A 15,696-nucleotide genomic window follows, 5' to 3' on the forward strand; every position below is an offset into this window, starting at 1 on the left:
CCTAAGAGCATGCAGTTAATTTAAACTTGAATTTCAACTGAATTGTCGAATTGGCAAACGGCGCAGCTCAATTATGATATTCAGAATAATATGCACCATACTTTTTGATGTAATGAACAAAGCTTGCACTCGAGAATGATAAACGCCATATTCACGTCTGATTGATATTCAAGCACATTATTTAGTTTTTCGTTAGCATACATACTCTTGATAGCCACCTAAAGAGCCTACATCTTAGGTTTCGAGTTCTTTTTTTTCATTTTTGTTTTTCGAAATCAGTTTATCATTAACTAGTAAAGTAATATTAACTATTATAATATATTAGTAATATTATATTGTTTTTCTGTTAATCTTATAGTGTTCTAGGTATTTGTCGAAAAATATGCTTTTTAAAGAGGTATGTAAGTTTGATTTATTAATATTAGTCTAGATATATTATATATAATAGTCTAGAAAAGTAGCAGGTATGTATGTATATTTTTCAATATATTTATATTATATATTATATATATATATATTATATTATATATATATTATATTTTTCCGATAACAACATTTTGCTCGTTTTTTGGGTCGAACATTATTACATTACAATTATTTGATTATTTGATTTATTGGTTGAAATCAAGTACGTACATTCCCATTTGCCTTGAAGATCTTAAGATTTAATTTCTATTACATTCCATTCCCGCCATGTAATTTGAAATAAATACTCAAAAATAAATACTTTTAATACTTTTTCCGACTTTTTACGCGTTTTCAACTTTTAACCAATGAAAAAATTCGACATTTTTCGAAAAAAATAACAACATGACGTATTTTTTTTCGAGGTGGTCTCAAGCCGAAATGTCAGGAATTGTCCCGGAAAATGCTAAACCAACGCTCGTTTGTGCCTCTATAGTTTTATTATACCCGGTACTCGAAGAGTAAATAGGGTATATTGTATTTGTGCGAATAACGGTTGTATGCAACGCACAGAAGGAAACGTTTCCGACCCCATAAAGTATATATATTCATGATCAGCATTAATAGCCGAGTCGATTGAGCCATGTATGTCTGTCCGTCCGTCCGTCTGTCCGTCTTGTTTGTCGGCTAGTTTTCAGAGACTATAAGAGCTAGAGCCACCAAATTTTGCATCCAGACTGCTATATGCTCACACTAAACCCAATGTATTTCGAAAATTAGCCCCGCCCCGTCTCTGCCGTCTCTGCCGCGTCTCTGCCGCGTCTCTGCCGCGTCTCTGCTCTGACTCTGCAGTCTATGGCTTGAGGGGAGGGTGGCGAACTAAAGGAGCGTGTTGGTGTGAGTAGTGTTGTAGATGTAGATGACATATGAAGAAAAAATGTAAAATTTGACAAATAACCTGGGTAGTACCGGGTGCCGGGTATAAAAGTTGTGACGCGTAAGAAGCGTCTAACACGTCCCTTCTCGTTTTTCAAATAAATATCAGTATTCAATAAATATCTTTCTATTTTTTGAAATTTTGTTGTTATATTTTTGTTTTAAGATTTTCAAAGTTAAACAAAGTTTAAGTTTACAGTAGTAACTAAGCGGTCACACTGCAAGCACGTGGGGAACATAACCTCTACGCCAGGTAAGTATTGGAGCAATACTGTAACAAGTTACATATCTCGACGTGGTGATTTCCACCTTGTAAAGGCGGACGGCCAAATAATCCCCCTCTACCCAAGGGTAGAGCGGTAACATAAAACCTCAAACAAAACAAAAAAGTTTAAGTTATTTATTTTATTGACAGCCGTAAGAATTTCAATTGGTATTAAAAGTACTAAAAGTGCGAAAATTGTATGTCCAGTGTGATGGCGGCGAGCTTTTGTCAGATTGGTTTCTAACGGCGACAGAAGCTAACCAATATGAAATTTATGTGGTACATTCCCACTGGTGCCAAAATTGCCTAAAACTCCTGGCGGCGCTACCCGATGAACCCTCTAAGACTACTTTCCAACAGAATGAAAAAAAATAAATCGAATAGGTAAATTGTGGTTCCTTAGCTCAAATATGTGCTCAGAAAGAGTTTTGACAATGCAGCTAAAGCTAAATCCAAATTGCATTTCAAGCGAATGCAGTGCGTTTGCAAGTCTTGCCTCAGCGTCTTCCACTGTATCGTCCCAAACAATCCGGAAATTCGTTTAGCTGGTCAACCCGCATATTGGAATGTTTCGATTTTCGCCTACTTTGAGCTCTAGCAGTGAAGGATGCTGCAGGAGTTTTGACTGTATTGTCCGACTGAGAGGAGGGACATTGGTCTGACCTTTCGTCCAAAAAGCGAACGGCCTTGTCTTTCCACAGCACATTACTTATTTCGACTCCCTATGAGAAGCCTACAAACTCAGTCGAAAAACCCCTGGGCTTTTGGTGGAAAGTTTTCGCAGCCTGCAATGGGGATATGGTTTACGGGCATGGTTTATGTCCCATGGTTATAGCTACCTTTCCCACGCAGAGAGACCATCAAATGCAGCGACGTATAAATGATATCAAAGTGAATAATGTGGATAAAACAAAATAAATAATAAAATAAAGAACAATAAAAGGCTCTTGAGCAGGCAAGAGTACGATATCACCGGCACCGCTGTAGATCTTAGGCGGTATGCGCAGCCAAGAAAATCTCACAAGAAAAATAGTTTGATACCCAATTTGTGTGGCAAATGTCAAATTTTATGAGCGAAATAATAAATTTACAACAAACTCACAAACAAAAACGTTTATTTTCTATGAGCTTTCAAATCTTATACACCCAAGTGGTGTGTTTCTATCATAAACTGGTAACTATTGAAATGATTCTTTTTTTTTTATAAAGTGAAGAGCATGTTAGATTACTATATAAAAGTACAATAAATCGACTGATTCAGGGCAAACCCTGAAAATTCACTCTGAAATTTGTTTAGTTTTCGGCTAGTTAAATTGCGGTGATTGGAACAGGACTAATCAATAGCTTCTATACAGGTTGAAAAATATCTCTATTGAAGTGACTAGAATTAAATCCAGACTTTAGCTGAGGATCTGGTAATATTCTTGGCAACGTTTTTTAGAATGACTGATTTTTAGATGTAATGTGATGGTAATTCCTCGAAATGGGACTAGACAAGATTTCATATTTGCAACACTTCGTTGGCTCTTAACAACCTCTGCAATGGTTCTCTTGAGATAATTACCTTGGTTGGTGATCTAGGTGTTAAATTAGGACCTCAGTTTCTGTACTATCTTGGGATTATACAAATTTGGTTAAAGGATGACCTCTGTATAACGAATACTCTCTATATCCATATCTTTACATTTCATCCGATTCACTTTGTATATCGAATCACTACTAGTATTCTGAAGAGAAACAGATTTTGTAGTAGACTCTTAAAGAGCTGGAGCAACGGTAGCTTGTAGTCCACCTCAAATATTGCTCTAAAACCCTAAAAGGCAAAGCTTTAGTGCTAGAATGAAGTGGTTTACATAGTCGAGTACTGAAATTGGTGTAAATAACATCCGTCTGCAAGTTACCTTCGAAGTCTTTACTGATAAACGCGGTGAACTCTAAAATATTTGTGGTTGTTGATCGTCGTCGCATAGATCCGTGCTGTTCTGGAGAACAGGTCCTTATGAAGTAGCGAGCTTCGTTTACAACGGGACTTTCGATCTTGGTAAATGGCAATACGTTTTTAGAGAAAATTGGGCAATAAGATCATCATATCATTTATCATTTAACAATTATTTTACAAAGTCTTGTGGTCTTTCCTGTAAAATGAAAAACTCTCATGCAATATTTATTGTTGATTACCTGCTTTGGTTAGCTTCCTTGCTGTATCTATATTAAATATAATTTTAGCTTCAGGAAAGATCTTCTGAATAGTAGTTTGTAATTTTTTACTTTTCCTTCCCTTCCGTGTTAAATAGATTCCACCCAAATTAGTTTATAAGAATATGTGCAAATGTGAATACATTCATACGGGTGGACATACATATATACATACATATGTAACCGTATATTCGACGGATTTTTACTTTCAAGCGGGCTAAAAGTATGTGTTTTTTTCTTGCGTCTTAAAATCTTTGAGTCTTGGGGTTACATACATATGTACATATATATGTACATACATACCACCTCTCGGCTAAGTCATTCATTCCATCGCTTCCCCCAGTTCTTTCTCATGTTCTTTCGCCTTGGCCTTCTACAACTTCTTACATGAGGCGAAGAACGCGAGTTCTAACAACCAATCAAATTGCAACGCCTGGGCGTCCGTTGCGCGTCCTTTGCGTTTGGGGGGTGAATACTTTCATACACACATTTATACATAATATATATGCATGGATATATATATATATATGTGTATATATATGTGTACAGTATGTGCTAGGACAATATAATGAGGAAAATCTCGCGAGTTGTGGTTATGCATATGTATTCCTAAGGAGAGCGACTAGGAAATTGAGGAATACTTTTGAGACATGAGCATGGGCCTTGGAGCGAAAACAGTGTAAATGGAGGTGAGGTAGAATGGAGTGGAGATAGTCATATTAGCTTTTTCGACACAACTGTACTGGGTGGACAACTGGGGTGGAATTGTGTGCTCAATGTGCTCAAAGTGAATTTAATAAAAAGTCGAATAAGAATACCTTTTTGATTAAAATAATCTTTCTATGCTTTTCTTGTGCCGCAGAATCTTTATCGTGAATTATAGCGCATACCATTAAAAGGTTTTCAATAAACAATCATTTAAACAAACATTATTTTAGAGGAACGTATGTACATATGTACATATGTATTAGATTAGATTAGATTATGTGTGCATTCATAAATATACATAACATTTTTTAAGAACAGTATATTGACGCATCTTATGCACATTTCCAACGTTTCCAACATTTCCAAATAATAAAGACATACATATTCATAAAATACACAATGAATTGACTTTTTAGTTGTTTTTTAAAGAAATATGAAGTTATTTTCGAGAAATTGTGAGGTGATAACACTAAAAACGTGGAGGAGCGTTTCAAGTCGCGTTTAAAGTGCCACTACTTTATTCCCCGAACTCCGTCAGTATATTTATATGTACGATATATACATACGCGAAATAATCTTGTAACAGTGTGATTTTATAGAAGTCTGGATGCAAGTCTCGATGACTTGCTGAGCCGCATAAGCTTTACGATTCCCATTAGACCCATTAGACCCACTAGAAACCTAATTCCTTTGTTCCTTCCACTATGTAGATCGAATTATGCCTCACACGAACCCTTTACGGTTTTATGCTCGGAATATAATTCCCTCTACCACATTATCCTCCACTAACTCCCTTCCTCTTCTTAAATATCTTATACTAGCCTACCTCTCCCGTAGTTAGTTTAATTTTAGATTTGTCTTGTTTTTGACTTTGATAGTTTTGCTTGCTTAGCTATACTTTCTCTAGTTTAGTTGTGTTTAGTTCTAATTTTCCTCGAATATTAGCCTCTTTCCTGCATGGTCGCGACCGGTTCGGTTAATCGCGACGCGCGTCATGCGACAGCGCCCCTCGGTCTGTTTGGTGGGAGAAGGGCAGCGTTCTGCTGGGTTCCGCTCGTAACAGGCTTTGTCTTGGGCCACTTGATGGTGCAGTCATTGCATATCAACGTAGAGACAAAAATTTGATTGCCCTATCTCTTATGGTCTCTGAGAACTAGGCCCTGATCAGGACAGATGGACAGACAGACAAAGTTATAGTTATAGTTATAAATATAGTGATATAGTTATAGGGTCGTTAACGTTTCCCTCTTGATGAAGCCATACATTGCACTAAACATAGACTTAACAGCATGCTATTGGTGAGTTTTAAAAAACAACTTTTGTTATAACCGGCACTCGAAGAGTAAATATATCGAATATTGATACGTTCGCGACCCCACAAAGTTTATATATGTACTTCTGATCAGCATCAATAACCGAGTCGATATAGCCATGTCTGTCTGTCCATCCATCCTGATGAGCGCCTGGATATCAGAGACTATAAAAGCTAGAGCTATCCAATTTTCAAAATTTCTCCCCGTCTCCTTCCGACATACAAAGTGTGAAAATCTCTCATACCCTATCCAAAATTTTAAAGACGAACGAGAAGGGACGTGTGAGACGCTTCTTACGCGTCATAACTTTTATACCCGGCACTCAGTACTACATCTACACATTAGCGTTGTTTTGTCAAATTTAAAATTTTTTCTTCATCTGTCATATACATCTACAACACTACTCACACCAACACGCTCCTTTAGCTCGCCCCCCTTCCCTAGACCAACACCCTGCAGACTCGCGGCAGAAGCAGAGGCAGCGCCCGCACACAAAAAAAAAACAAATATAATTTCTTCATTGTGGCTATAATATGATCAAATCGGACCAATTTGGTTATATGATATGATTCCTTCCCTACGGAATTGCGGTTTTAGTTTTCTTTAATGGGGTCGGAAACGCTTCCTTCTGTGCGTTACATACAACCGTTATTCACACAAATACAATATACCCTATTTACTCTTCGAGTACCGGGTATAACAAATCAAAAGATTACGTATTTATGTACATATATATGTTTCTATCACACTAAGGTTACATACACATGAGCATGGTAAATTACTTATTAGTAATTGTATTAGTATTAGTATTAGTAATACATACATGAGTACCGGGTATAAAAGTTGTGACGCATACGAAGCTTGTATAAAACGTTCCTGCTCGTTTTCTTTATTTTTTGTACACCAGCGGAAAGTAAAGTAAAAGAGTTAATAAAACTGTGTATTAAACACCTTATTCACAATTCACAATGGGATCAAAATTGAGCGAACTTGATCTTGTGTGATACACAGACTCGGCTATATGTATGTATATGGCTACAAAGAATATGTATGTACATATGCCATTGGGTCCAAATATTTCCTTTTTGGAGTGGTATTTAAGTACTTAAATAAGTCATTAACTTTGTAATAAAGGCAATATGCACTCTCAAACTGTCTGACTTATAGACCAAAAACCAAACCTTCAAATCCCTTGAAAATAAAAGCGTACATACATATGTATGTACATATGTACGAATGACAAGGGGAATTTAAATCAAAAATGGTTTCTCAAAATGGCCACCCAGATATTTGACTTAACAATTTAAATTTCAGCATTAAAAAAATGTTCACTTAGTGAGCGGCCAATATGATCTCGCCCCCCTGAAAAAGTGTGGAATGAGAGAATTAGCAAAACATGAAGAAATCTGTCGGAAGGTGTTGGGGATAGCCACTGCAAATTAATATAATTTTTCTTGCTTTAATAATGATCCAATATGATCCTTATTCGGTGATCTGATAGACATAGCCATTCTCTTGAAATTGACATAGTGAAAGTGGGAGATTTTCGGCTTTTGTCGGCCGGTACGAAGTCAGGAACAGTAACAGTGTGATATTACTCTAGCTCTTATGGGCTTTGAGTTCTAGCCGCTGCTGGACAGGAAGGGTTTAGCCACTGCAAATTAAATTCTTCATTCTGGCTATAATAATGCTCCTTTCTGATACCAATTCGGTGATCTGATAGATATGGTCATTCCCTACGGAATGGCGTTTTTAGTTTTCTTTTATCATCAAAACTGGCGGGGCTCATTTTTGAAATACACTTGTAACAGTGTGAGCATACAGAAGTCTGGATGCAAAACTTGGTTCCTTTATCTCTTATGGTCTCTGAGTACTAGGCGCTCATAAGGACAGACAGACGCACAGACAGACATGGCTCTATCGACTCGGCTATTGATGCTGATCAAGAATATATATATTTTATGGTGTCCGAAACGTTTCCTTCTGTGCGTTACAAACATCCTTTATTCCCCACAAATATAATATACAATATTTACTCTTCGAGTACCGGGTATTAAAATGAAAAAATTGCTATGTATATTCTCGAAGAGTAAATAGGGTATATTATATTTATGGGCAATAACGGTAGATGTAGTACTGAGTGCCGGGTATAAAAGTTGTGACGCGTAAGAAGCGTCTCACACGTCCCTTCTCGTTTAATATTTATGTATTTATACATATATCTGTGAAGGGAAGGTAAACTGTACTTAAGCCTTCAGTGATGCTGAAACCCATTTTCTGAGAGTAAAATAATATATGCATACATAAGCCTTGCATACATACATATGTAATTGTTTGTATATATGTAAGGGCTTGCAGAAACTTTCAAATATGTTTCTGTAGTGTCAGACTCTGGACTCCTTCCAATACATGGGAATAGAAATAGAAGTAGTACACCCAGCTCCCAGGTTCGTCTCCATATACGTTGTGTGCTTACTCTTGACTTGGGAAAAGAGCTAAGAAAATCGCAGAAAATAATGTTCACCAATGGTGAGCCATCACAACGACGATGCGGAACAGGACGCGATGTGCCTATTGGCTTCGCTCCTTTTATGCCTTCCTACTTCGCGCAGGACCTTCGCGTCTTTCCAGCATTTAGTCTCCATCTAATTTTTAGTTTTTCGCGTTTCACGTGATGTTCCTTTTTGCTTCTCGCGATCTTAGGGGTGGGTTGGTCTTCTGTGGATGCCCACTTTCATCACTTCCTTTTTATTAAGCACGCAACTTTTCTTTGGATGGTATTGGGCGGGGTGTAGACCAAGCGGTTGAAAATAAAAAAGGGCAAAAAATCCCGTTTGTGGATACATTTTCAAGAAACATTTCTCATATACTGTAAAACCAGTCTTTCCAGAAAATTTTCTCACCAATTCAAAACCTTTTCTTGGGTGCAAAAAAACAATAAAACTTCAAAATCTACTGACCACTGCTTGACCAGACCAGAGAACACAACCCTTGTCGACTTTTTTCCCATGGTGCAACAGTCGACAGTTCCAAAAGTAGATTTGTTTTGTAAGTTTTCGTGAAACGAAATCGTACAGCATATTACTGCTGATCATTGAAACAATTTGTTTAAACAATATATGGAGCGTTATGATCAAGCCGTGTATTTCCTAGATTTTACAAATACATTTTTCAAAACGTTGTTTAATATCTTTACTTACTTACCTTACTTAACAAAGCTTTTTAGATTTGAGTTTCCAAATAGTCATTCAGTTAAAAGGCTGAATCAGATAGCAGTATGTATTTTTCAAAGGTCAAGGACAAGGATTGTCCATTTAAATCCAAGTACCATTACGAGTATTCATGTACATATGTGAGGTGAGGGACCGGTGCACCGCTAGACAGATGCAGATGCAATCAATTTTGTTGGCTTCGAAGAGATTTAATTTTCAGTTTCTGAAAGACTCGCCAATGGCCACTTCTTAGTAGGCACGCAGCAGCAGGAGCATGAGCATGCGCAAGATATATACGAGTAATTTGACCAGTGGTCAAGCGGTTTCAAAGAGAATTTATTCTCTCTTATAGCCACAAAAGAGTTTTTTTTTTGCAACGTAAAAGGCATGTTTGGCACGAGTCAAGTTTAGTGAGCCAAGACACCAAGTTTGTTGTAGCCCGGATCCAAATCAAAGTGGGTGCCGCTCAAGTATTTTTGCCATTTTTCATCTAAATGGAGCCCCATATTTATCTAGGTCGCGTCTAAAATAGTTAGTAGAATAATGTATTCGAATCGGAATATATGTACAACTTGTAAAAGTAAACATACATATGTAAACATATTGAATTGGACCGTTTTATAAATTGGACACGATACATTTACTTATCGTAGAGATACGATAAGGGAGGTAAACCTAACTCTTTTATTTTAGTTATAGTTGGGAAAATTCAAATTTTATTAATAAAGTTAAACATAATAAAGTTAATCGTATGCATTTCGTAAAGGTATTTTCTTTCTCGTGAACTATATCAAAACACCGAAATATTCTCAAAGACAGACAATTGGCTTTATTTTGATTACTTATAATATTTGAATTTTTTGAAGTAAAACAAAAATATATGATTAAGGACCTCATAGCATCCAAAAATATATGTTGATATATCTACATACATGTGAATGTACTCCATAAATACATACATACATACAAATACATGCATCATATGTATGTGCATCCACATAATTCAAAATGTTATGTTCGTTTCTCCAACATCTTTGCATTCGAAAAGTACTGAGCCGTTTGAGCACATATTTAAACACCATTTAAACCATTAGGTCAGGCCCTAGCTTGGGTTTTATCTACTTTGTATACATTAAAATGCATTCAATGAAAAGGACCGAAGCTCGGGAAATCATGATTTAAGGGAAGCTGCCAGTCAATGAGACGTCAAGAAAAATAGAATTTCCCGAACATATTGTAGTATAGAAACGTCGAAAGCACAACTAATCAAAAAGTATTACTCAATTTGCTTAGAACGATTTGCTAAGTGAACTAGAATAAAATCGTCTATCAACTTAATTTGATTAAGTTGATATCCAATTTGTCATAGAAACTAACCAAATCACATTTAGCACATGATCTGCCTGGAATTCCACCTCACGTATTGAAATTTAAAATGAGTGTGCCAAATATCATGCTCTGGAATTTTTTTCAGCCAAAACTCTTCCACGGTAGGCGACTCGCGGTCAAGAAATTTATGAACAACGATCAACGGTGAAAGCAACGGTGACGTTTTAAATGTGGAAATAACATCATTTCTAGGATTCCGACTGGTCCACCATTTCAATTTCAGATATTGCAATTTTCCTTTCAGTAGGCAATCGTAATTAGTAAAGCTATGGGCCAAACATAGCAATTGTGTGGTTTAGATTTAGATGCGGATTGCTTTTCTCAAGGAAAATTGTTCCAGTGTCGGGAAAGCAGATAGCCCGATAGCCATCATATGTACGTGCAGAATGGTAAGACGAAACATATTGTATACCAACAAGTACTACAAAATTCATAATTTCTTATGCGTGCAACCACAATATGCCGCAGCGATACGTGGAAAGGTACAGATAGTTAATGCAATAAAATATTTTGAAATACACTTGTAGCAGTGTGAGCATACAGCCATCTGGATGCAAAAATAGCTTTTATAGTCTCTTAGATTCAGGCGCTCAACAAAACGCACATACGGACAGATAGACAGATATGGGCCAGACTGTTCATGCAGAAGAAGAATATATTTACTTTATGCGATCGGAAACGTGGGCGACCTAAAGGAGCGTGTTGGCGTGAGAAGTGTTGTAGATGTAGATGAGAGATGAAGAATAAATGTTAAATTTTACAAAACACCGTTAAGGTGCAGATGTGGTACTGAGTGCATAAAAGTTGTGACGCGTAAGAAGCGTCTCACACGTCCCTTCTCGTTTTTCTCTACATCTGTAATCATTTACATATATATACATAACACCCTTTTAATGTTTGCATGTTTGCAATACACTTGTTTAAACTGTAATGTCACAGCAGTCTGGATGCAACATTTTGTTGCGGTAGCTTTAATAGTCTCTGATATCCAGGCTGTCATCAAGACGGACGGACAGACATACATAACTATATCGACTCGGCAATCAAGGATATATGTATGCACATATATACTCTATATACTTTATTTATACATATTTTTATAAATATGTAAGTGCATATCTCACATTGCTTCGACCACAAGTACCCGGTATAAAAAAATTATGAAGAAATAAATAAAATGTAAATAAATGTACTAAATATTATTAAGTGACAGGAATGATGGGAATAATAAACAATACGATTGTGAGGATTTCCGTTACTAAATCGAGATCAGTCTGTCTTGGATTCGTGTTAACCGCAAGATATTTTTCCAACTGACTTCCTGCAGCTCCTCAGAGAACTTTGTTTGTGGTCGATGAGTTTTTCAGTCATATTCAACGTTACCTAAGACCTAGCTCATTCCCCCATCCTTTCTAAATCATTTATACGAGCATTCACGCTACTCCGTGGTTCTTGGTCGAGGGGCGTGGCCTGCCACGGTTTAAAAACTTTACACACACGTTCAAGAGACGCAGCAGGAACTTGAATGGATGAATGTGAAGCGGGGCGTGGTTTAGGTTAGGGGTGAATAATTCTTCTTTCTAGAACTTGTGAAACCCGTTTGAATCTGGGTTCTGTTAAGTCTGAAGCTATGATTATATAATCAAGGAAAGAATCCCAGTAATCAGACAGATACTTAGTTAGTTTAGACTCCCTATAGCCATGGCCATGTAGTGGGGCAAGTACTACATGCAGACGTACCGTCTTATGGATTATGTATTGGACGTTGACGTGTTTTTCATCTGCTAAGTTTATATTCGAAGAAAATTCGGTACATAGCCTTACAAAACATACATGTGTACTACTGAGACTGCTGAGTGTACACTACAAATCGCCCAAACATGTGCTGGGCTGGTAAACTTTCGTTTACTATGTACAGGACTATGTACATACATACATATAAGCGTGTGCATCAACACACACAAAAAACACCCTCATTATGTTAAGCAGAGCAGCCAAGAGCAAGCAGCCTTTGGGTTGTTGGGGGTCACATTTAGAAAGAAGAAGAACATTAGGCGTACCGAACGAAGGCTACAAAACGAGAGGACAGGACACCAGCAGGATGATGGGAAAACTTAAGACAGGATTGTGGTACATACTAGGATATTTAAGATAAATATATGTGATACATTTGCATTTACTTTCCCACGATACATAGAATAAACTATTTTTTGACAAAATATTCTTGGGACAATAAATATTTAATTAATTAATTAAGAGATTGTAATAGTTTAGAATAGAATAAAACAAGAAACCAAGAAAAAATAGTTTGAATTTACATAGCAGCGAGCCTTGTAGAGTAAGCGTTCGTTCATTAAGCGGCCGTCGCTGGTTAGTGACGCCACTGAGACATGTAGTTGGCGTGTATAATTTATTCTACATGAAAGAGAGAAACATGGCCTCGCCAAAGGGGTATTAACATTCTTAATTATACCTATGATGTTTGGAATTCTTTGGCAATCGAGGTGTTTTAAGCAAAGGCAATTAATTCCCATAGCGTCCTATTTATTTTAATCGTATTTCGTACTAATTCCTACAAACATTTTGCATTCCTTTTCTTTTTGGTGCCGCAATGAGAGACACTGCGCTCCTTCCACATCATTTTCGGGGTTGTGCAGGTTATTCTACTCCTCCACATGCTTTCGGTCTGTGCGCTGGCTTCTTCTTCTTACCGTCTTTGAATCGTTCTAAGAGCGACGTGCCTCTCTCAATTATTTTTCATCCATGCCTTCCTCTTAAAGGCCTGTTTCACCCTTTCCAGTACATTGTGTCTCCATGCCAGCTTGCTCTCCAGTTCTTTTGCCGATTTACGGTGGATCCATATCGGCACTTTGAATCCTCTTTGTAAAGAGAGCGAGAACCATCTTGTCCACGAAAACACTGAGTCCTACTTCGATGGACAAACAATCCTTAGAGTACTTCCGTCATCTACCTTCATCATCTTGAGCTTCTGTATGGTAGGCTGCTTTAATAATGGCCTCTGAAGTGTAGCAGTTTCAGGTACTTTCTCGATGCTGCAGCAGAAGTTCCTCCACAAGTTTTTGTATTCCTTACATATCTAAGCCTTCTTTTGGAAGGTAGGACTTTGTAGTTATAGTTGCACCATGGTGGGTAAATTGGGTATCGCACAGAAGAAAACATAAAGTGTATATTTTCTTGATCAGCAGCAATAGCCGAGTCGATATAGACATTTCTGTCTATCCGTCCGTCTTGATCGCCTGGATATCAGAGACAATAAAAGCAAGCCATCAAAGGTTGCGAAGTGCAATGCAATAACTTTTTATCGATCCAGCCCCTTCATGGCTCCTTCCACCCTCTGTGGTAGTTCTCTTGAGAGAATTACATTGGTTGATGATCTAGGTGTTAAACTAGACCCAAAGTTAAAGTTTTCTGAACACATTTCTACCATGGTAAATATAGCCATGGGTGTGCTTGGGTTTATAAAGAGGTGGTCAAAGGAATTTGATGACACCTATATAACGAAGACTCTCTATATCTCGCTTGTTCGTCCGATTTTAGAATACGGCTCATGTGTATGGTGCCCTCAGTACAACATACATCAAGAGCGTATTGAATCAGTGCAGAAAAACTTACTTTCCTTTTTGCCCTGCGTGGCCTCAACTGGGATGCAACTGTGAGACTGCCATCCTACCGTAGTAGACTCCTTCTAATAAACCTTCCATCCTTAGTTAATCGTAGAAAAATGCTTGGTGTAATTTTTATGCACAACTTGATCAAGGGAGATGTAGACAGCCCTGACTTGTTGAGCCTCGTAAACTTTACGATTCCCATTAGACCCACTAGAAACTATATTCCTCTGTTCCTTCCACTGTGCAGATCGAATTATGCCTTGCACGAACCCTTTAGGGTCTTATGCTCGGATTATAATTCCCTCTATCACATTATATCCTCGACTAACTCCCTTTCTCTTATTAAATATCTTATACTAGACTACCTCTAGTTAGTTTCATTTTAGCTTTGTCTTGTTTTTGACTTTGATAGTTTTGCTTGCTTAGCTATACTTTCTCTAGTTTAGTTGTGTTTAGTTCTAATTTTCCTCGAATATTAGCCTAACATATATCTTTCCTGAATGCTCGAGACCGGTTCGGTTAATCAGAGGGCAGCGTTCTGCTGGGTTCCGCGCGTAACCGGCTTTGGCTTGGTGTCGCATGGGCGACATGATGGTGCAGTCATTGCATATCAACGTCCAGACAAGTTGCATATAGATGGCTGGGATATCACACTGTTACAAGTGTATTCCAAAATTTAGCCCTTCCCATTCCGCCTTCACAATTTTTAAGATAAGAGAAAACTAAAATTCCGAAGGGACTGACCATATCTATCAGATCAGAATTGATAAATTAAAATAAATTAAAATTCAATTAAATTCGTTTCTACCGCCACTCCGTCCAGGTGCTTTGATATTGCTTGCTTTTTGTTGACAATCTTTCTCGCTCAACACTCTGCCTCAGGTAGTGGGCGTCCCTGAAAGAGGGTGGGTGCTAAAAGGGCGTTTTGGATGCATAAGTGATGTACATAGATGTGGATGACAGAGGTAGAAAATATACAAAAGGAACGAGAAGGGACGCGTGAGACGCTTCTTAAGCGTCACAAGTTTTATACCCGGCACTCATCTGCACCTTAGCGTTGTTTTGTCAAATTTAACATTTTTTCCTTATCCATCTACATCTACAACACTTCTCACACCACGTTCCTTTAGCTCGCTCCCCTTCCCTAGACCCACACACTGCAGACTTGCAGCAGACGCAGTGCCCGCACACAGCAGTAGCAGAGTGTGAATGAGAGAATGTGAAACAAATAAATATAAGCTGCGGGGTGGGTTTAGCCACTTCAAATTAATTTCTTCATTGTGGCTATAATAATGATCCAATCGAATTTTGTGATCTGATAGATATGGTCATTCCCTTCGGAATGGCGTTTTTAGTTTTCTTTTATCTTCAAAATTAAAGATTTGGAAGGTTTTCGCCTTTTTGCAGGGCGGAAGGGGCGTGGCTCATTTTTGAAATACATTTGTAACAGTGTGAGTATACAGAAGTCTGGATGCAAAATTTGGTGGCTCTAGCTTTTATGGTCTCTGAGATCCAGGCGCTCAACAATACGGACAGACGGACGGACGGACAGACGGACAGACATGGCTCAATCGACTCGGCTATTGATGCTGATCAAGAATATATATCATTTATGGGGTCGGAAACGTTTTCTTCTGTGTGTT

Source organism: Drosophila guanche, unplaced genomic scaffold (genome assembly GCF_900245975.1).
Source record: "Drosophila guanche unplaced genomic scaffold, DGUA_6, whole genome shotgun sequence".
Lineage (NCBI taxonomy): Eukaryota > Metazoa > Arthropoda > Insecta > Diptera > Drosophilidae > Drosophila > Drosophila guanche.